General features: G+C 35.5%; 1 pseudogene; it reads left to right on the top strand.

Annotated features, from left to right (window-relative positions):
• Positions 1-6,681: 6,681 nt before the first annotated feature.
• On the top strand, positions 6,682-7,294 carry LOC122739159 (annotated as a pseudogene).
• The last annotated feature ends 17,368 nt before the right edge of the window (positions 7,295-24,662 follow it).

The following is a 24,662-nucleotide window of genomic DNA, read 5'->3' as shown; positions in this document are numbered from 1 at the left end:
GTTTAACCATGGGTGTGTCCAAGTTTCTGTCCTAAGGCCTCAATTCTTCTACCTTTATACTGTTTCACTTGATATTATCATCATCTCCAGTGGATTTAATTATCCTCTCCATTCTGATGATTCTCAAATCTACCTATATTGTCCCAAACCCTCTGCTAACATCCAATATCACAATTTCCAATCGCCTTTCAGCTATCTCAAACCACATGTCCAGTAGCCATTTTGAGAATTAGATCATTATCATCACCCCAAAATTCTTACTCCCTCTTACCTTTCCTATCATTGAAGAAGGCAATGCAATCCTCACATCCACTTGGCTTAAAAACCAGAAGTAACACTGGCCATATAAATATCTCTTATGACTCATATTCAATCTGTTGCCAAGAACTGTAGATTTCACCTCTTCCTTCTTTTTTCTGAAAGTACCGCAATTTTTTGCAGGCTCTCATCACCTTGCACTTGGACTGTTGCAATAGGTTGCTGGTGGGTCTGCCTGCCTCAAGTATCTCCCCAATCCAGCCTTTCTTTCACTCAGTCAATTAAGTGATTTTCCTAAAGCACAGAGACAACCATGCTACACACCACAAAATCCTCTATTTGGCACTCAAAGGCCTGCAAAACCTAGTCCCCTCCTGTATTTCCAGTATTTTTTTACATTTCTAGGCTGTTACTTTTATGGAAAACTGATCATGCTCCAGGATATGAAAATAGGCAAAAACAAATAGTAAACACTTTTATTACTGACCCCCAAAGAGTAAAATTACAATCAATAAAGGGCATTTCAAGAAAAAGTTAAAAGGAGACTAACATAATCCTCATCATGAAAATAATAAAGAATTTATTTTAAAATGTCAACAATAGATAACATAATTTCAAAATATTTGGGATGCAGCCAAAGTAGTCATTAGAGAAAGAATTCTATCTCTAAACACGTTAATCAGCAAAAATGAGAAAGAACAAATTAATGAACTGGATATTTTATCATCAACACAACAACAAAATAGAACATCATCAACAACAACAGCAAAAATCATAACAAAGAACAGATTTATGAACTGGTGCTACAACTTAAAAAATAACTAGAAAAGCAAATACATATATATATATATATATATATATATATATATATATATATGTATACAATCTATATATTGTTGCTGTTCAGTATGTGTGTCTGTGTATCTGTAGTTACTCTTCAGTCATTTTTCAGTCATGTCTGATTCTTTGTGACTCCATTTGGGGATTTATTGGCAAAGATACTGGAGTGATTTGCCATTTCTTTCCCCACCTTATTTTACATATGAGGAAACTGAGGGAAACAAAAGTGATTTGCCCAGGGTTACACAGGTAGTTAGTGTCTAAGACCAGATTTGAACTCAGGGAGATGAGTCTTCCTAACTCCAGGCTCAGAACTCTATCCTCTGCACCAACTCATTATCCAACATACACGTAATGAAAATCAAAAGAGAGATTAAAAATAATTTAATTGATAAATAATACTGAAAGCTATTAATAAAGTAATAAAATAGTCTTTATTTAATTAAATGGGGAAGAAAAAATTACTGTGCTTAACAATGAAAGATAATTCATAATCAATTAAGTTGGCATAAAATTATTTGAAACACTTTGCTTAATTGAATGACAAAATGATCACAAATCAATAGATAGGTATTTAAGAAATGTTATCATGAATGTGATTAAGATAATATGAATTATAAAAACAAATTATCCAAAGTCTGAAAAATTATGTAAAACATAAAGGAATTTAAAAAACTAACAATCAAAAAACAATGTAGGACAAAATTAAATCATAACTAAAAGCTTCTATCAAATTTATTTTCTCCCAGTGTTAGTATTTTTAATGTCTTTATGGAGTAATATACTTGAAAGAATCCTTTTTTTAAGTCAAAAAGACCAATATTTAAATACAACTTGTAATAAATACTAACTACCTATTTGACCTTGTAATACTAACTACCTATTTGACCTTGTTCAAAAATCACAACCTCCTTGAAACTCAGTTTCCCCATCTATAAAACTGTTGAACTAGATGGCCTTTGAAGTATCTTTTAACTAAATCTTAGACTCTATGATCTTAGAAGAGGTAATATGGTACTGGACTTGGAGTCAAAAAGACTTTTGCCTAAATTGTGTTTTTGACACTTACCAGCTTTGTAATTATGAGCAAGTCAATTAAACATCCTAAACCTCAGTTTCCTCATCTATTAAAATACCTTTAACACTTTCCTCAGTAGTATAAATTAGATGATATATGTAAATCATTTTGTAATATTCAAAATACTTGATGTATCTCAATTATAAGACATCTCTATTAGAGTGTAACCTCCAAAAAGGCAGGAATACACTTCTTGCTAAACTTTATATCTCCATCAGTGTAGCAAGAGCTTAATTTTTTTTTTATGGGGCAATGAGGGTTAAGTGACTTGCCCAGGGTCACACAGCTAGTATGTTTCAAGTGTCTGAGGCTAGATTTGAACTCAGGTCCTTCTGAATCCAGGGCCAGGGCTTTATCCACTGCACCACCTAGCTGCCCCCTTAAAATATTTTATTGATTTGAATTGAATTGAAATGAATTGGCACATTCATTTTCCAAGAGCAATAGCTAGTCTCTCAGACATATTTCATTTTTGCTAGAGAGGACTTTTTTTTAGAAAACTGATATTCACTCTTCCTTCCCCAGAGTTTCTTCCCCCCAAGTATGTACCTTTCCTTTGTATATAGTATACTATTTTGATTTGTTTTTCTCTAATGTCAACTTACTGTCTTCAAAGCAACTGTTTCTTTTCTCAGTTATTCTTCTACAGGTCAAAATGCAACTTTATTCTTTGGATCCTTGATAAAGAATGATTTGAGGTTTAAGATTTTTTTTTCAAAAGAAAAAAGAAAAAAAAGTCAAGTCATATTTCCTGAAGCTATAGAACCAGCTATTCTTGCCAATGCTTAGTCAGTGCTAGTCATGGGGATAAGACTTGGGTGCCTGCAGAGGCTATGTAGCAGAAATGAACAAAGATATATGTTTGATTTGGCCCGGCCTAGTCTTATCAGTAGATCAGCAATTCTGAAAGGAAGTTTTCCTCATTAAATTGCTTATACTACTAATGACCGTTTATTATTTTCAATTCATCATTGTAGTATTACTTCAGACAGACCATCCTCCATCTCAGCAATACAAAATGAATAGAAATCCCTATTATGCAGTGGCCAATCTTGCTAGTCTTAGCTGTGCCACTTGTTCAGTGAGGGGCAAATCTCTCTGCAGAGATTAGAGTGGCTTCTGCTCAGCAACTCAAAGTGATTCTGGGGCTCTATTCAAATGGAGTCACTAGAAGGCCGGGGCTGCAAAGGAAAGATGAGCTTGGGCTGTGGATTGTCGAAGGACATTCTGGCAAACTTCCTCAGGCAGAAAAGAATGGCTAGCTCTAAGGTCCTCCTTTACCATAGGACAGACTCTCAAACATGAGATGAGGGTGGTGAGTTATAAGCAAAATGCATTAGTCTCATAGTCAATATAATAGGATATATATATATATATACACACATATATGTGTATATATATAATCACTTAAGTGATATTCCTAAAGCACAGACCCAACCATGTTACACACCTCTAGGCTTAAATACAAAATCCTCTATTTGGCACTCAAAGGCCTAAAAAACATAGTCTCCTCCTATCTTTCCAGTATGATTTTTACATTTCTTGGCTGTTTTTTATATTACATTTATGGAAAACTGATCAAGTTCCAGGATATGAAAACAGGCTGAAACAAATAGAAAACATTTTTATCCCAGCTTACTAGGTAGTACAGACAGATAAGGCTGCATTGTTTGTAAGCAGAGAGAAAACTGTTAATGAAATGTGGACTGAGTGTTCTAATAGTATACTATCCCTGAAGATAACCAAGTAAAACCTGTTTATTTATATATGGTGAAATAGATAAAGTGATATCCTTGAAATCAGGAAGATTGGAGTTTGGATCCTACATCTGATACTCACTATGTGACCCTGGAAAAGTCACCTCCCTCAACTAGTTTTCTCCTCTAGAAACTGGGGATAACAATAGCACTTCATCCCCAAGTGTTGCTATAAGACTCAAATGTGACAACATATATGTGAAGCACTTCATAAACCTTAAAGTTCTATATAAATGATGACAATTAGGAAAAGGATCTTTGGCAAAGAAACTTGACATGACTTTACCAGAATGACACATTTAAGTAGTGTCAAAAATCATCATTGATTTTTGGTTTCCAAAGCGTTATTTCCCATATCCAAGATGTTTGTTGTTCTTGCGACTTCTCTGATAATATGAAAGTGCCCAATCTATCACAGGGTTGTCACTGTCCAAAATTTTCTATGGCTACATTTGTATCCATTCATATAAATGACCCCTTTTGTACTTCAAAGTCATTCTTCAAGCTCATTCGAGTTATAACTTTTATTCCTTAAGACATACTTCTAGCTATATCACTACCTGCAATGTTTTATGTAAAATTGGGACCTCTTAGTTTTTGTCAATTTTTTTTCCTTGAAATTTACAAATCTTGAGATTCATATGCATATGTAAGTCCAAACTCTGTTCTTTACCCTCACTGTCACTTCCAATTTCTCTACCTTTCCTTTCTTTCCCAGACCATCATCCCTGCACTAGCTACTCTGTCTTCTCTTTCCCATTACTAACCTTTGATGAACTAGTTCATCTCTACCCTGTCCTCTTTTCCCAGGTCCCTTATCTACTTATTCAAATAAAGATCTTGGCCCTCTAAAGTCCAAGCCTTGGATTATTTTCATTATCTGCTACCGTAACACTTACTCTTGAGCTATAAACAAAACTGAAGAAAATCATAAAGCTGTGCTAGCTGGGTCCACTATAAGTGTATGTTACATAATTTCTACTAAGCCCTCACTGCAATGATGCAATCCTTTTATATTCCTCTAATTGATTCTCTATCCCACACACTATAGTAGATTTCCCCAAACATTTTATTCCTTCTCAAATTCTCCATAGCTCCTCTTCCCTACATTCTCAGCTAAGAACTGTCTCATATTTCACTGAAAAATATGAGGTCTTTCACAAGATTACCCTCTCATATCCATTTCTCAACTGACAATACTCAAATGTCTTCTACTATTTTTTAATCTCTATTTCACATGAAGAAGTGGTCTTTCTCCTTACCAAGGTAAATTCTTCTTTGTTTATAAAAAAACAACTCTTTGTTTAAAGGCCTTACTACCTACTTACATTCACATCTCCTTCTTTCTTTAGAAATTCGCTTGATCTGCTCATCCATGATAAATATCATCCTGTAATACTCCTCCTTTTGGGGGCTAAATTTCTTGAGAAAGGTATCTACAATAGATATCTCCACTTCCTTTTCTCTCACTCTCTTCTTAACTCTTTGTAATCTGTATTCCTAATATCTTTCAACTAAAACTGCCCTTTCCACAATTACTAATGGTTTCTAAATTCCCAAATCAAATGACTTTTTCACAATCCTCATTTTCTTCACTTCTCTGTAGCCCTTGATAGTTAGTCACCCTTTTCTCCTTGCACTCTCTTCCCTTTAGCTTTTTGTGATAATTCTCTTTTTATTCTCCTCTTGTCTGACTAAATTCTGCTTCTTCTATTGCAACTTTTCTGTATCTTTATCCATGTCACACTCACTCAGAGAAGTTCATCAGTATTATAAGCCTGTTTCCTGATGGCATGTCCTCATGAGTTCTGGATGAAAGACCATACTCTCATGCTTTCCTAGTAATCAATGGAGTGAAGCGGGGCTCTGCGCCTGCTTTTTTGGCATCATGCTTTCTGTAATTTCAGATGCCTTAAACAAGGATGAAAATGGAATCAAAGTCAGCTACTGCACTGCTGGAAATTCATTTAACTTAAAAAGACTAGAAGCTAAGACCAAAGTTGAGGGAGAGTTGGCTTGCAACTTTTTATTTGCAGATTATTATGTAATCATTGCATCCTCTAAGACTGAAATGCAACATAATATGTATCAATTCTCTATGGCTTGTGTTAATTTTCCCTTGACAACAAACACATTGAAAACAGAGTTCCTCCACCAAGCAGCACCACACCATCCATACGTAGACCAACCATATATGGTCACAATAAATGGAGAAATGTTGAATGATGTGGATAAATTCACTTCCCATGGCAATATAATTTCCATGCATGTCTACATAGACGATGAGATTGATGCATGCATTACCAGAGCTAGCTCAGTATTTTTGGAGGTTCTGAAGGAATGTTATGGAGAGAAGAGGTATTAGGTTGCATTCCAAACTGACAGTCTTCAGAACCTTGTACTGACTTCATTATTTTATGTCCATGAAACCTTAACAGTCTATCAGTGCCATGCCAGAAAACTGAACCAATTCCACTTGAATTGTCTTAGGGAGATTCTGAAGATTAACTGGCAAGATAAGGTACCACTCAGGTACTCTCTTGAGGTCACCTGTCTAGCATTCAAATTCTAATGCAGAGAGTGCAACCCTAATGGGCTGGGCATGTAGCCCAAATGCCAAACATATTCTTACTTAAAATACTATTTTACAGAGAACTCACAGAAGGCAAGCACTCACGAGGAGTTCAGAAGACATGGTAAAAGAACACTTAAGGTCACTCTGAAGAACTTTAGTCTTGATTGTGAGAAATGGGAGACAATGGAATAGGACAACCCAGCATGGCATGCCCAGATCAAAAAAAGTGCTGTATGAGAGCACCTTCTCCTTCCTCCTTGTTCTCCCTCCTCTTTTATGAAAAGCCTCCTCCTGGACTTATCAAAGAAGATGAAACCAAGTCAGAAGACTGTATAGTAGATGTACCGGGCAATGAACATGACAGAGAATTTCTGACTCATGCTCCAACTACAGGACTCTGGATGCCCCTGGGCAAAGAAGTCAAGGTTATGCTATGCTGATGCTGTAAGTGGTATGGACACAGAACAAGTGAAAAAGAATGCCCATTCTTTATCAAAGGCAATCAGAAATTGGAACAGTTCAGAGTAGGACATGAAGATCCCAGGTACGATATCATAAGGGAGAATAAGCATCATGAAAAAGATGTGAGGATACAACAGTTAAAGAAGCTACTAGAGGATTCTACCTCAGATGAAGACAGCAGTACTTCCAGCTCCTCAGAATGTAAGGAGAAGCAAAAGAAAAAGAAAAAGAAAGTGAAACATAAGAAGAGGAAAACAGGAAAAGAAAAAGAAGAAGGAAAAGCACAAATCTAAGTTGAATGAGAGTTCAGACTATAAAAAGTAGTTTTCTTTTCATCGACCTCATTACTCTAGAATGATAGCTGAATGTCAGAGGTACCAAAGGAAAAGTATCCACAAAAGGGCCTCAGTTGACAGAGAAAAAGGAACCAAGAAATGGTCTGTGACATCTTGCTCTTGCTGCCAACAGTGATGAATTCAACAGGATGTTGAGTTGTTTATATGCCATACTGTGGGATTATCATTATCATCTTCCCTGATTGCCATAGTTTGTGATAAGTGTTTTGAAGAAAATCAAGCATGAGATCTGAAGACATTCTAGGCATTTCCAAAAGAGATTCCCTCATGGAAGCAGAGGGTTGGTGAGGCTGCGGGTCAACTTAACTTTCTTGAAAAGTCTAGCTCTTCAGCAGTTGCAAGTGAGTGCTATAGGGCATTGAATAATAAAACTCAGTTATCTAAGACTTAAAAAATAAAAAAGGTGCTGTACTCCAAAGCAAAGCAGAATCTCAGTAGCACAAAGGAAACATGAACTACACAAATCTGGAGACAGATCCATCCCAATTGCTCTAACAGACTACTTATGTCTGACCTGTAGTAGAGCCTTCTGAACTTGTATTTGACTGATCAGCCACAACCTAACAGACTATCATGACCTTAATATCTTGTAATCATGGCTTCTCTTCAAAAACCAAAGGGAGAACAACAACAACTCACTAATAGTGGGTGTTCCCAAAGACTCTTTTCTGGGCCCTCTTATCTTCTATTATATTCCACTTTGTGATCTCATTAGTTACTATGGGTTCAATGATCATTTCTATGGGTTATCTATTTGTTTGGCCCTAATTTCTTTTCTGTTTTCATATGCAAGGATATCTTGCCTCTCCACCAGAAGACATTGCAAAGCTGATTCTCCTTAGAACTGCAGATTCCAGGTGGTGGTGAGTTTGTGCTCCTTCCAGCAAGGCTGGCTGGAAACAATTTTAGTGTTTGAGTTAGTTTTTGCCAGACCCAAGCTGTTCTGAGTAGCTGAGGAAATAGAGCTTATTCAAGGTACCCGGGGGGCCTTTTTACCCTAGAGATTTAGATTCTAATCATCTGGGAAGTGGGTCACATTTTTCCTTTTCTCTATCCCCTTTCTCATTGTCCCTAGTTTTTTTAACTCCACCTGTGTTGTATTATTGTTCCCATTAATAGAACCTGATTTGTTTATGAAAAAGAGGCTGTTTATCTCCTTTCTTATTAGGCTGGGAGACATAACTGAAAAAGAGGCAGTTTGGAGAAGGAGAAACTCTGGACCCCATTATTTTCTGAACCCCAATATTATGGCAAGCCACCCAATTAACTCTCCCCATACTGAATTTGGCCCTGACAATAGACATACTAGATTATAATGTGTATATGAAACTCAACAACTACAAAACTGAACTCATTATTTTTCCCCACAAAACCTTCCCCTCATCCTAACTTCCCTCTTATTGTTAATGCTACAGAAATCATCTCATTCACCCAGGCTTTCAATTTAGGTAGCATTTTCAATTATTCACCCCACTCTACAACTTCTAATCAGTGCTCAGGTCTTAATATTTCTACCATTATATCACCTCTTGCATCTGCCCCTTATCTCTTCTGACATTGCTACCAGCCTGGTACAGGCCTTCATAACCTCATGCCTGGGCTTTTCCAATACCTTCTGATTAGTCTACCTGCCTCAATTTTCTCCCTTATCCAATTCACTCAGCTGTCAAATTGATCTTCCTAAAACATATGTTTGACCATATGACCCTCTACTAAACTTGAATGGCTCCCTATCACTTCCAGGATCAAATGCCTTAATAAGACAGTCTGCTTAATCTTTTCTCCCCTGCACACAGTCTGAGGTTTAGGAATGCTGAATTCCTTGCAGTTTCTTAAGCACAACACTTTATGTCCTAATTCCAACAGTTTTTCCTGGCTATCACCCATGCTTGGAACTGTGTCCCTCCTTATTTCCCCTTCATAGCTTCTGATTTCATTTAACTTCCAGCTGAAGTCCCTCTTTGGCAAAAAGCCTTTTCTGGTACTCTTTAATCTTTGTGACCACTGAAATTATCCTGGATTTATCATATGTATTGTTTATACATTGTAGTTTTTATGTCCCCTCCCCTTGGGGTCTGGGACTGTTTTATTAATTGTTTTACTTTCTTTGAATTCCCAGAGATTATTGTGGTGCCTGGCACATAGTGGACTATTTGACATATTGACTAAAAGGAACTCCTTTGGCACCCTGGTTGATGCCTATAGATGACTTTTTAGAATAATATTATAATGCATGATATAAAATGTAGGCTACTACAAAAGAAATAAATTTTACTCAAATAAAATTCTGTATGCATATATCTCAATCTGTTTCCACATATATGTATGAAGGTATATATAACACACATATGTACACATATATAAAAACATATAAATATATGTTTGTATTCACACATACACACATATGTGTGTTGGAATGGATAGAGCACTAGGCCAAGAGTCAGGAAGATCTGAATTCAAATACAATCTCAGACACTACTTGTGTGACCTTGGGCCAATAACTTAACCCTGTTTGCCTCAGTTTCCTCATTTGTAAAATGAGCTAGAGAAAAAAATGGCAAAATACTCCATTATCTTTGCCAAGAAAATCTAAAATGGAGTCATGAAGAGCTGGACATGACTGAAAATTACTCAATAGCATACACATATACATATATACATGTATATACATATATACAATTAAAGATGAATAAATGCTTTAGATGTTCTTGAACTGGGACCTTATGTGAAGAAACACTGCCTCTGGAGAAGAAATATTGCCAGCTACTACTTATAGAAGACCTATGGAACAGAGGGCAATGAAGATAGTTGTAGCCAGAAGCTATTTATATAAGACCATGCTAGAGAGTAGGTTTGCTTATACAGGGACAGGAATAAAAAATATATCTGTAGAATATGTATAATGGAAGAATTTCTTTGTTCATCTTGAAATCATTTTGCTGAGCTCAGTATCAAACCCATAAAGCTTGACCCTGAATCTTGCCTTTTAGTACTCTCCTCAACCTTTGTTCTAATCCTGATTTGGACCTTCTTTATAGGCCTTTCAGTCTTTGGCCCTTGATCTTCATAATGTATATTCCAGTTACTTTCTCCCAACTATTCTATCATTAAGTTTTTGGTTCCTGTGCTGCATCAGAACATTTCTCCACCCACCAATCTCTCCTTCTCAAGATGGAGGACATCAGTATTATTCAATTCACTCAATTGCAGACTATGGTCCTAAGAATAAAAGTAGAGGGGAAGATAAAATGAAATGCCAAACATTCACAAAAAAGGAAAAAATAATATATAAATATCAGGTTTTGGTTTCTGAAACATTTTTCTAGTTGGAAGTATAAAGAACATCCCCTTTCACCAGAATAGCTCCCATTGATTTCCCAGGCAGTGTATATAGCAGGAAGTTACTTATATGAGCAATAGAACTTTAGATCTAAGAAAATAGAACAACATGACTTCTTCTTGACTCCTGCTATCTGCACCAACAAAGGTTTTTACTTTTACTGGGTACAGGGTCTGTTTCTTGTTTTGTTCCACATCTTGTGGAGCCTAACTAAACACAATGTTCCTTCAGAAGATGTAGCAGTTTCCTTTTTGTGTCTACTCTGTGGAAAGCAAGGTAGAATAAAGAATAACCTTCAAGCAAGAAAATTGCAATGGAAAAGGAGAAACTTTAAAAAAACTGCAAAACACAATAATGCATATCTCGGGGAATTCTTTTTTTCTCATGGAAAAGTTCAAATAAGTCTTAATTATATAGTCTTACAGATTTTGGATTTATGTAAAGAACAATTTCTTAAGACTAAGAGTTGTACAAATGGAGATTGGACTGATGTAAGAGGTCATAGTGGATAGTTTCTCACTGGATGTCTTCTAAGAGAGTCTCAACAAACATTTGCCAATTATGTTAGTGAGTAGATAATTGCTCAGGAGATGGAGTAACCTCCAACTTCAAGAACCAGGAATAATGATTGAATTTCCAAAGAAGCTAACTTAGATTTCATATTAGGGTAACAAGCAACTTGCTCATAGAGTTATTGCTATGTAAAGTGGACTGCCTCAGGCAGTATGGGATCTTCTTTTGATATTTTCAAAAAAGGCAAGTATATTATAGTGGAGATTCTTTTATGATATGGATTAAACAAGATGGCTGCTTAGATCTTTTTAACTCCCAGATATTGTGATTCTATAGCTGTCCCTCCCACATGAGATATTCAATGATTAGATAATCAAAGTTGCTAAAAAGAACACACTTCCTTCCATTAAAAAAAATTTGTGTGAAACTAGCTATCAGTCAGTAAGCTCTACTTGAGGATGAATAATTCACATTATTTAAAATTTTAATCAAGACCATCAAAAACAGTTATTCAGCTTTAACTTGCATATTCTATGTTAAATTCTTTCCTAAAAAGGTTCATTTGAGAAATATTTTTTTAATTGTTGGCTATTTAATAAGCACTCTGGGGGCAGAGAAATGAAAAAGTACTGTTCCTACCTTCATTGTTATCACGGCCTAATGAGGTACATAAGACCTGCCTTCATACAAGGTAGAATTTAAAAGATCAAGAAGGTGTCTAAAGCATTTTAATTTAATTCACTTCAAAATAATTATTAAGCTCTTACTTTGTTTAAACTCCTAAAATAGGGACCTAAAAATACAAAAGTGAAAAAAAAAAGCTGTGCATATAATACAACATGTACAAAAAGAAATATAAAGTAAATAAGGTTTAAAGAAGAGAGAATGGTAATAACTAAAAGATATTATCTGAGATGTGCTTTGATGAAACTAGAGATTTTATAAGTACAAGGTTAGGAAAAAGTTTATTCCAGTTCTAGGTCATGGAAACTGGAGATAGACTATTGTGTATTGGGGCTGAGTAGTGAGTAGTGGGCAGTTGCCTGAAATGAAGAGGGTAGGAGGCAGAGTAATATGATTGGAATAAGGTTGAAAAGACAGATGGGTTTATGATTATGATTGTTTTAAAAGCCAGTAGGGGAATAAATTTTGTACTATTTCCTAAAAGCAATAGGGAGACATGGAAAATTGAGGAGAAGGATGATCTGTTAAGATCTATGTTTTAAAAATATGATTTGGGCAGCTGTGTGGAGATTGCATTGTTAGAAGGAACAGACTAACTGTAGAAAGAACAGTTAGGAGGTTATTGAAGCATTCTAGGTCAGAACATATGAGAACCTAAACTAAAGTGAAGACTATATGAGTAAAGAGAAGAGGGTTGATTTAACTAATGTTTGTTGTGAAAGTATAATAAGCAAGATTTGTCAGCTCATTACATATAGGAGCTGAGATGGAGAGAAGTGTTCAATATTAACCCATGAGTCAAGAGGAGAAAACATTTTTACCTGTGGAGATCTCATGGAGGAAGAGACTTTTGAGTTGGCCACTGAAGTATGAAGAGGAATTCAGTAAGAAGAGTACATGGGTAAGAAAGCCATTGCAGATGAAGTAAACAAATTGAATAAATTCTTAGATGCTAGAAAGCTACAAATAATTCAATTTAACATGCAAATATGAAGAATAAAAGTGAAAGAGTTCATTATGATAAATAAGACTAGAACAGTGGTTTGGGGAAAAATTGTGGTCCCTTTAAGTTAAGACTATCTTTATCAGGCTAAGGGGATACCTCAGAAAATTTCTGAGCAGGGCAATATCATATTCAGATTTCTGGATTTCAAAACATTGCTCATAGCAGTTTGTGGGTTGAATTGGGAAAGGAAAAACATGGGGTAGGGAGACAAATTAGAAGACTCTTGTGGTAAGGACCCCATCTAAGAACTAATGAAGGCTTCAAATAGAATATTGGCAAGGGAATAAAGGAGAGAATAATAAATATATTGGGACATGTTTTAATAATTATCCCACTTGAGGGCTTTTAAATATTATATGAAATTCTTCCTTTCTATCTCATGTCCCTACAATAATCCCCACTTGGCAACCACAAATATCATTTCCATTCAATTTAATAAAGACCAAAAATAACTTCTTGGATTAGTGAAACCAAATCACTTAGATTAGTTCACCAGAATAAGTCCATTCACACTACTGACCTTTTCTACAAAAATGCCTAGGTGAAGTGAGGGGATTATAAACTGATAAGAACCTACAATTTCAACTCCTGATCCTTTTTACTTCTTTAATTTATGTCTCCATATTTCTGTTTTCTCAGTCTTGGTGAATGTCACTGTTCCTTCCATTGTATAAGAAGGACATAAATTTTTGTGGGCATATTTAGTGGTGTTTCCTAGATATTAACAATTCAGACAACTGTGTCAGGAACAGGTCATTGGTAGGAATATGTGCATCCATTTTATATGAACTCATTAGTTATTTGAGTCCCATTTGGTACTAAACTTGTACATTAAACCCTACCTAGGAGAGAGATTATAGAAGTGACATTGACAATTAAGATTAGACACTGGGACAAGAGAGAGAAAGTAAAAAAATTATGACTCCAGGTTGTCTATCCTCTGGGTCATTTGGAGTTACCATTGAGTAATGGGTAGCCTTTCACTAGAAATCTTCAAGCAAAGGCTTGGATGACCATGTGTCAGGTATACAATATTGGTGGTTCTTATTTAGTTTTGTTTTGGACTATATGATCTCTAATTTGTGCTTCATGTCCCTTCTACACCCAGTATTCTGTTATTCTATAATTTGGAATCAGTGTGTAAAGGTAGCTAGGTGGCATATTGAAGGGAGTAATGTATGTGGATTCAGAAAGACCTGAGTTCTAATTCCATCTCAGACAATTTTTATGTGACCTTAGCTAAGTCATTTAAACTATTTGCCTCAGTTTCCTCCTCTGTAACATTAATAATAATAATAATAATAATAATAATAATAATAATAACACCTAACCCTAAAGGTTGTTGTAAGGATAAAATTATAATATGATATTCTGTAGGGCAAAGCAACTGGAATTACAACCAAGAATCACCTATCCAGTAAAACTGTGTATAATCTTTCAAGGGGGAAAAAATGGGCATTCAATGAAAGGACTTTCAGTCATTATTGATGAAAATACATGAGCTGAATAGAAAACTTTACTTTCAAATAAAAGACTCTATAGAAACATAAAAAGGGAAACAATACAAAAAAATCCATGAGGAATATTAAAAGCTTAAACTGTTTACATTCTTACTTGGGAATATGATACTTGTAACACAGAAGAACTTTCTCATTATTAGGGCAGCAGGATGGAGTATATTTAGACAGCAGGCACAGGTGTGAGTTGAATATGAAGGGATGATATCTTTAAAAAATAAAATTAAGGGGTGAGAGAGGAACTCACTGGTAGAAAGGGAAAGGGAGAGATGGAATAGGGTAAAGTATTTCACATAAAAGAATCAAGTAAAAGCTTACACAATGGAGGGGAAGATGGGGGAGGTACTTGGAAGTAAATCAACCTTACTCTCATCAGAATTGGCTCAAAGAGGGAATAACATACACATTAGATTGGGTATAGAAATCTATCTTACCCTGCAGGAAAGTAGGAGTGGAAGAGGATAAGGGGTGGGGGAGGTGATAAAAGGAAGGACAGATTGGGGGAGGGGGCAGTCACCAGCAAAACATCTTTGAGGAGGGAAAGCATGAAAGGAGACAGAGAATAAAGTAAATGACATGGAGAGGGCACAGGATGGAGGAATATTCTGTTAGCAATAGTAACTGTGAAATGATGAGCAGGGTGCTCTCAGAAAAACCTGGAAAGACTTACATGAACTGATGCAAAATGAAATGTACTGTATACAAAGTAACAGCAATATTGTAAGATGATCAGCTGTGAATGAATTGGCTATTCTCAGTAACAGAATGATACAAGACAACTCTGAAGGACTTTAAAAAACATGTGATCCATCTCCAAAGAAAGAACTGACGGTGTCTATATACAGAATGAAGCTTTTTTTTTTTTTAGTTTCTTTTTCTCAAGATTTTTTTTGGCTGTTTTCTTTCACAACCTGAACTAATATGGAAATATGACTACACATGCATAGCATATATTGTATTGCTTGTGTTCTTAAGCTGGGAGGGATTGGGGAAGAAGGGAGGAAGAGAATTTGGAACACAAAGTTTTGAAAATGGGCATTAAAATTGTTTTCACATGTAATTGGGGGGAAATAAAATTCTAAATAAATGAAAAAATAGAACACAAAATAAAATTTCCTGCACAAATCCTTTGACCATATTGTATTTAGTGAATGGTTCTTATTTTTTATAAATCTGTCTGTTTCCCATATATTTGAAAAATTAAGCCTTTATCAGAGAAACACAGTAATTTTCCTGCTTTTCCTCTAATGTTTCTTCTATTATTGGCTACATTCATTTTCTCTGCTCAAAACCTTTTTTTTTAATTTGATTTCATCAGAATTATTCATTTTACCTCCTATGCTCCTTTCTATTTTGGTAATCAATTCTTCCTTTATCCATGTATCTGACAAGTAACTTTTTTCCCCAATGTTCCCTAATTTGCTTATGGTTCTACCCATTACTTTTAAATCATGTACCGATTTTTAACATATATTAGCATATGTTCTAAGATATTGATCTATGCCTTGTTTATGCTAAACTTGTTTTCTAGTTTTCCTAAAAGTTTTTGTTGAATAGTGATTTTTTTTCTCCAATGGTTTGGATTTTGGGGTTTATCAAACACTGTGTTATGGTGGTCACTGGCTTCTGTATATCATGAACCTAGTCTATTCTAATGACAAACCTCTCTATTTCTTATCCAGTTGTTCAGTAGAATCAATCAAGTCTGGCTCTTTGTGACCCAATTTGGGGGTTTTCTTGCCAAAAGTAGTGGAAAGGTTTGACATTTCTTTATCCAGCTCATTTTACAGATAAGGAAACCGAGATAAACAAGGTTAAATGACTTGTGCAAGGTTATAAAGCTAATGTCTGACTCAGATTTGAACTCGGGTCTTCCTGATTCTAGGCTTGGCACTCTATCCACTGCACTACCTATCTGCCTTATCTTTTCCAGAAGAAAACTGTTTTAATGATTACTGCTCTGTAATATAGTTTGAGATCTTATACTCTTAGGCCACCTTCCTCCACTTTGATTTTCATTGATTCACTCTTCCAAATTGTAAGGGTGTCTAAGGACAAGATGGAAGTACTGAAAAAACTGGGTACTCAAACCAATGAAGTAAAATGAGTGAATAACATAAATTCAATTGATAATCAATTGTAATCAGAGAAAAATATCAGTTTTTATGATCTTAGAGGAAGAACAATGAAAAGTGCTGATAAGTACCACAGTGTGGCCATAATTATGGGTAACTGAAATGAAATGAGATGAAAAGTTATTCAAAGTAGGAAGCTTAGAAATGGTGAAGCCAGTATGCTAAAGAACAATTACCATGGATGACAAAAAACATTCAACATGATGTCAGTGGTTGGGATGAAAAGGAGAAAGATGCTGAATTCTTTGAGGAAGGTAACCTATTACTTTCCAGAATCCTATAGTCCAAAAACAGCAAAATTTCTGTTTCCTTCCTTTTCATTTTTTTGAAAAGTCTCTGGATTCCAAATTGTGTCCTCCACTTAGGAAATGCTCATACAGCATTTCTTGCTCATGAATAAATATAAAAATAACTAGAATTGAATAGTCCAATGGTCCATTTTTAGTCTATTAAACCAGTTAAATCCACTTGATACAAAGAAAATTGCTAATTAATGAAGTGATGCAAATAAATCCTTGAGAAAATGAGTAACTACTATTCCTGGAATGGCTTTACTAAACTAATAGACATTACAAGATGTGCTCTTGTGGCTTAGGAGAGATTGAGCTTCTTTTAAATTCAATACCCTTGTCTTTCTGTGAAGCTATTGCCGAGTGAGATGGAGTACAGAACAAAACACTGTTCAGCATCCCATTTAATTTAGTCAGTGGGAGGATGCACAGGGCATTCTAATAAAGACTAAGTATAGTGGAATATAAACTTTTTTTCATAATTCAATGACACAGGCCATTCTAATCTACTAGCTACAGACACTTGATGAATCTCTCAAAATTAATCTAGCATGATAATAATAATAGAAAGACAGGATGGCATAATGGATAAAGAGCTAAGTCAAGAAGACTTGAATTCAAGTCTCATCTCTGAAAAATAGCAGTTATGACCCTGGGAAATTCACTTCAACTTGAATCATGAGAATCAACTTTCTAAAATTACCATGGAGAAGGTAGCTATATATATATATTTCTAGACAAAGTTTCCTCACTTTCAGTTCCCTACATAAATGAAACCACAGGTCTGAGGACAAATAACATAGCAGCATTTCTCAAATTTATATAGTGTTTTTTAGGTTTATAAGGAACTTTAGTCATAAAATCCTATGAAATAAGTAGGATTAGTATTTTTTTAAATAGAAAAGGAAACAAGCTCTGAGAAATTATGATTTATTAATGGCTTTTCCCGTCTACATTCTCTCTTGTTAATCTCTACAACTTCAGGCTATCTCTTAAGTTTTACAGATTGACTATAGAGTGTTTTTAATTGGATGTCTCAGAGGTATCTTAAATTTATCATATCCAAGTCTGAAGTCATCATCTTTCCTCTAATCCCACCCCTTTTTCCAAACTTCACTATTTCTGTTGAAGGTAACTTCATTCTTCAAGTCTTTCAGGTGTAAAACCTTGATATTATCCTGGGTTTCTCACTCTCTCCCTCCTCCTAACTCATCAATTGCTATATCATGCCATTTCTTCTTTCTTGTCTTTTGTTTTTGATCCCTTCTGTTCACGTACATAGATAACATCTTAGTTTAGGCATACATTGCCTCTCTTATAGATTACTTCCATGTTTGGCAAGCCAATAAGTATCATTGCCTAATTATTCCTTAATTGTCTCATTCTACTTTAGCTCATCCTATGTACTGTTGTCAAAGTAATGCTCTCTAAAATCAGATTTGAGTATGTGGCTTCCATACTCAGTCAAGTCCAGTAACTTCTTATTGCTTCTAAGATCAAATATAGACCCTTGAATTTCTGTGAAGCTATTGCCAAGTGAGATGGAGATCTCTCCAGACTCACTAGACATTGCTCTTCCTCTTGAACTCCTCAATGCAGCCAAATTTTACCTCTCTGTTTTGTATACATGGTCTTCACTATGTCTCCTATCTGTTTGCCTTTTCCCTGGCTATTCCACGTGTCTCACATTTATTCTTGCCTTACATCTAATTTCATAGTTTCTCTCTTCCTTTAGTCATAGCTCAAGGATCATCTTTTACACATAGTCTTTCCTGATTCCCCTAACTGCTAGCACTGCCTTTCTAACTCCCTTGCATTTAAATACTTTGTATATAGTTGTATTTATTGATTTTATTTTATTATCTATCCAATCAGAGGATTTGGAAAGCTACTTCAACCATGGCTAAGCTTGCCAAGCGTGTCTGGGCAAACAGTAAACTGACAAGACGAACCAAATTTGCTGTCTATAGAGCATGCGTCCTGAGTACCTTACCGTATGGCAGCAAAACATAGACTACATATACTAGACAAGAGAAGAAGCTTAACAGCTTCCACATGTGCTGTCTTTGGCGCATCCTTGGCATATCTTGGTCACATAGGATCACCAACACAGAAGTGCTCCAATGCGCACAACTTCCGAACATCTACACGCTACCGAAACAAAGACGGCTGTGGTGGCTCAGTCATGTGTACCGCATGGAAGAGAGGTGCATTCCTAAAGACCTACTCAATGGTGAGTTAGTCTCAGGCCAAAGATCTACTGGAAGCCCCCAGCTTCGCTACAGAGATGTATGCAAGTGAGACTTGAGGACTCTGGGAATAGACATTGGCAGCTGGGAGGAGATGGCCAAGGACTGCACCTGATGGAGTTCAGTACTCAGGGGCAGCTTATGTGCAGCTGAGATGGGCCTTCAAGCTTGGGAGGAAGAAAAACAAATGAGATGCGGGAACCGAGGGGCAGCAGAAAGCTCAGTTTTCCAGTGTCCTCGTTGTGGCAGGAGCTGCGGCTCCCGTATCGGACTGCACAGCCACTCTGTGGCCTGTGGCTCTTCAAGACCCTGATCCATGGTTATCCGCAACTGGTGGAAGCCTACTACTACTACTATCTATCCATATACTTGTTTCCTCCATTAGAATGTAAGCTATGCAAGAGTGGGGATTGTTTCATTCTTTTCTTTGCATTTTTATCAGTTGCACCTACCACTGTTTTAGCACATAGAAGCCACTGAATAAAACTTGTTGATTGGTTAGTTGATTGCTTGTGAAAGGTAAAATAATTAATGACTTCCATATCAGAACAAAGCATTAATTGATGTCTTCTGATTCCAAAGCTGGGGCTCTTCAGACATAAAATTTTAGTGCAAATGAGAAATTGAACATAGTGAAAATTAGGGTTTAGGTTTTATTGACCAAATATTGTTTTGAAAAGAAACAAAAAGAGATAGCATTAGTTTGTATATATTTACTTGGAAAGAGAAAAAGAATGATATCCTCAGAAACTAAGAATCATGAAAGGTGTCTATCATGATATATTTGAGAGTATATCCTACTAGGTCTTTATATGATCATCAGATTTTAGATCTAAAACTAGAAAATACCTCAGAAGTCAACTAGTTGAACATCTTCATTTTACAGATTCGGAAATTGTGACCTAGAGAGGCTAAGCAAGTTACCCAAGACCACAGTGGCAGAAAACTTTGCATTAATCTTGACTCTGACGGTAATTAGTAAAATGACCTTTGGTAAGTAAGCCCCTTCATCCCTCCTGACCTTGATTTTTCTCACCTATCCATGAAAAAGATATCTTTCATTTCTATGGCTTCAAATCTATCTCTCTGCAAATGAATAAAGGGGAAGGGAAAGGGAATAAGCATTTATATAGAGGCTACCTTGTTCCAGGTATTGTTCTAAGTGGTTTACACCTAATTTCTTATTTGATCCTCACAAAAACCCTGTAAGATAATTCCTATTATCATTTCCATTTTACAACTGAGGTAAGAGAGGTTAAGTGACTTTCCAAGGGTCACATGACTAAGAAATATCTGAAGTCACATTTGAACTCAGGTACTATTTGAAAATTTATAATTTATACTTCAGCCATCCCTCAGAACTCCAGCCTTGTATTACCAATTATTTTCTAGATATTTTCAACTTAATGTACTACTGGACCTCAAATTCAACATGACCAAACCTAACTTCCTTAACTTATTCCTCTAGACCTGTACTTCTATTTTAACTACTATTTTTTTTCTGGATGATAGCATCATTCCTTATCCAGAGGATGGCACTACTATCCTCACATTCAGTCATGATCATGAGCTCAATTCTTAACTCTCTTTCACTCTACATCTAATGATTTGTAAAACCTTTTCAATTTTATATAAGCAAAACTGTTCTATTCAGTCCTTTCTTTTCTATCCCACTGCAATTATCCTGGTTAATGCCTTCATTTCTTCTAAGCTATACTATTGTTGCTGACTAAAATCTAGTCTTCCTGCTCCCCCTTTTCGCTCTACTTTAATTCACCCTTTATGACAGTAATTCAACTTCCTAAAAAAAAAAAAACCCTTAAAATCATGCCTTCTCTCAACATACTTCTAATTGCTCACCATTTCTTAAAGAGTCAAGTATAAACATTTGATCCTGTTATTCAAGACTTACTAGGATCTGCCTTGGGTTCACCTTTTCAGACATTCCATACTATCATCCCTCTTCTACTTAATGTTTCAGCAAAATTGAATGATTATTCATCCTACCCTTTTTATGCAAACTCTTTTAGCTCTGATCTTTAGCTTACCATACCTATCATTCCTGGAAAGGACTCCCTGCCATCATTATCTTTTGGGATGTCTCCTATCCCATAAGTCTTTATTTAGGCACCATATTTATCTGTAAATACTTCCCCCAGTTGACTGTTATTTCTTCCTTTAGAAAATTCTTAGTAATTTACCTAAATTGGCATTGTGGAATGGTAGACAGAAAGATGGCTTCAGTGCCAGGATAATCTGGCTTTTAATCTGCCTCTGCTCAATACTGGCTGTGTATTTCTAAGAAATTAATAACTTAACCCCTCATTGCTCTAAGAAACTCACTATGATTATAAACTATTGAGAAAATACTGTCCAATATTGGTAGAAGTTTTTTTTTTTCATCCAGAAGTTCCTAAAACCAATGAAATCACAAGTTTGGTTTCTACGCCGATTGCAGTCTTTATCCCTGGGCCTATCCTTATCATTGTCTGTCTTCCCAACCTGCCTTTTTTCCTACCTTTCCTTTGTATTTATTGCATTCTCTTCTGTAGCATTATTATTTGAGGTATCTGTTTATTTCCTGTTTGGTCAATAACCTCTTTGAAAATATATTGTTTTTCATCTATGTCACTTTATCCTCAGTACCTGACATAGAGCTTTGCATATACTAGGTGTTTAATGAATTAGGAATTGAACTACACTGAATCAAAAGAAAGCAAACTAAATAATCAATAATGTCCCTTTCTGTATTAGTGATCAATAGGAGATTTGGTTCCACATCTTCCAAGCTGAGATATAAGGTTTGCATTTTAATTTCAAATTATTCCTTGCAATGTTTAAAAGAAGAGTCTGGGCCATATCATCAGGCTTATTTCCATAACAGATATGAGTTACAGGCAGTTTATACATAAGAAACATTTAATTTTAATCATGAAGTCCATCTCCACTAAACTGTTAAGGATTTGATTTCTTTTATGTTATTTGAAATGAAACACTGAAAAATGCTTTGACATTTTAATGCTTTCCTTTGCTTATTCCTGGGAATTCTCATTAACCTTATTATTAGGGAAAGAACTCAATTGAGCATTTAGGAGTTAATATTTAAGTCAAAGGAAAGCACACTAGAACTAAAAAGATCAGATCTTGGTTCAAATTATAGCTCTACTTCTTAAAACCTGTAAGATTTTCGGGCAGCTAGGTGGTGTAGTGGATAGAGCACCAGCCCTGGATTCAGGAGGACCTGAGTTCAAATCAGGCCTCAGATACTTGACACTTACTAGCTGTGTGACCCTGGGCAAGTCACTTAACCCCAATTGCCTCCCCCCCAAAAAAAAAACTATAAGATTTTGACAGTCATTTAACCTCTCATTTTCATCTGTACAATGAGAAACTGGACTAGATGGTCTCTTTGTTGGTCTTTGGCTCTCATCCTTTGATGCTTTTTAAAATCCCTTGTTTAGGACAGATCAGAGATCAGTTAAGATAGTTGCTTAAGAGATCAGACTTTTGGAAATCAATCTATATATTTGTAATAATATATATACATTTACATATATGTGTCTATATACACATAAATGTGTGTACATGTATGTGTATATATTTATATGCCTATCTATATTAAAATGTATATGTATATATGTATATTATATGTGTGTGTATATATAGAGAGAGAAAGAGACAGAGACAGAGAGGGGGGAGGGAAATGGGGGCAGGGAAGAGCTGATAGAAGAGGCAATGGTAAAGATGAGAGATGAATAGCAAATCAGGCCCTAAATGCTTGAATCTTTGCTTTGAATAGGAATATAGTGCGTGGCTAAGAGCATAATTTTATCTTGCCTAGATAGAGTGCTGGATGTGAGATATATGAGGCCAGAAGTGCTGGGTTCCAGGCTTGACTCTACTGCTTGCTAGTTGTGTGGTCCTAAACAAATATCTTCTGAATGGTATCATTAAAATAGGTAAAAAATAATCTGTCAGAGTTGTGAGCAAAGCACTAAGCAAAGTAAAAGTGTGGCTTAAATGTGAGTTATATATTTTTCCCATCATTATTAATGAGTTTAAATCTTTGTTTGATGCTTCACCAAAGAAGAAAAGTGTGGCCTATTTGCTTAGAGACATTACTTAATATATCACCAAACCAAGATGATGTGGGAGGACAAAAAGATTATGAACCTAACAGATAAGATCAGCTCCACCCAAGGTCTATAAATGTATCTGTTAATTCACAGAATGTTTATCAGGATTATAAGGGAACTAGTAGGTACTAAATAAATGAATGCTGAATTGATTTGGATATTTATTGAATCTCTACTAACTACCTCTGCTTTTTTTATTTCCAGTGAAATTTTCACTTGCCTTTTAGGTTGGTCTAATGTATTGCATACTGGAACTCATTTGCATTGCCATCTAGAGTGTATTCATGATAATAATGATGATGATGATCGTCAATTATGAGCAAAAATATATAATAATTTCCTGAGCTGCAACTTTTCTTTCCTCATTTCAAAGGAGTATATAAACTGCTATAAACTAAATGTATGTTCTACTTTTATTTTTCATCTATATATGCCATTTTAAAGTTTGCTTTTAGGTGGCAAAGCAGGAAATACATCTTTCTAATATAAGGAAATGATGGATTATCTGGAATCCATTGTACAAAAATAAAGATGTCTACATTGCTACTCCTCTCTAATTAATTATGTTAATTAAGGATGAACCATATTTACATTCAACTTGTATATGGCTTGGCTTACTGATCACAGATAGTACATGGAAGTGACTAACCTACTATTTGATTTTCTTGGTTCTTTGGTATATGAATATACATGGATATCAGTGGTCATTTTCTTCTTTAGCATTTTCATCTCACTGGGCTCCTGTATACACCCTGAGGCCTAAAAGCCCATCATGGTCTTAACAGCCAAAGGTTGGAAAAAGGTCCAAGTATTTCATAAGTCAGCAGTCAACTGGTTGTAACAACCTGGTAGAAATTCCCAGCCTTTTACCAATCCTTATGGATAAAGATGCAGGACAATGGCTTTAATAAGAAGGGACATTGCATCACCCACTTCTCTGGGTCTGAATCTTATTTTTGACACTTACCAGCTGTGTGACCTAGAGCCAGTCCTTTACCAATCTGGGCTTCAACTTATTCATCCTTAAATTTGGGGGGTGGAATATTTTATCTATGTGATTTCTAAATAATTTCCCAGCTCAAAACTGTTAATTCTGTCATCTTTTAGGGGAGATAAAAGAGTTTTTTTCCCCCTCTAGAGAATATGAGGAAAAATGGTAGTATTTAAAGCATAACCCAAACACCAAGTCCCACTTATCCTTTTGTGACAGGGTTTATAAAGATAATCTAGCAGCACAGACCTACTTCCCTTATTAAAACAGAACCAAGTATGATAAATGTGGTATATAATACCTGGGAATGTGGACATGAGTGCAGGTTTATTGAAACACTAAGCTTCCTGACCTGAAGACAGATTGGAAAAAATGGGATGGTAGAGGACATTTGGTAAAGACTATTCAGAATACAAAGCAGATGATTTAATTTCTAAACTGATATTTTTAATGCTTTCCAAAAAATCCTTCAATG

Source organism: Dromiciops gliroides, chromosome 2 (assembly GCF_019393635.1).
Source record: "Dromiciops gliroides isolate mDroGli1 chromosome 2, mDroGli1.pri, whole genome shotgun sequence".
Classification (NCBI taxonomy): Eukaryota; Metazoa; Chordata; class Mammalia; order Microbiotheria; family Microbiotheriidae; genus Dromiciops; species Dromiciops gliroides.
Note: the sequence above shows the minus strand (reverse complement) of the source record. Positions and strands in the feature narration are given on the sequence as shown.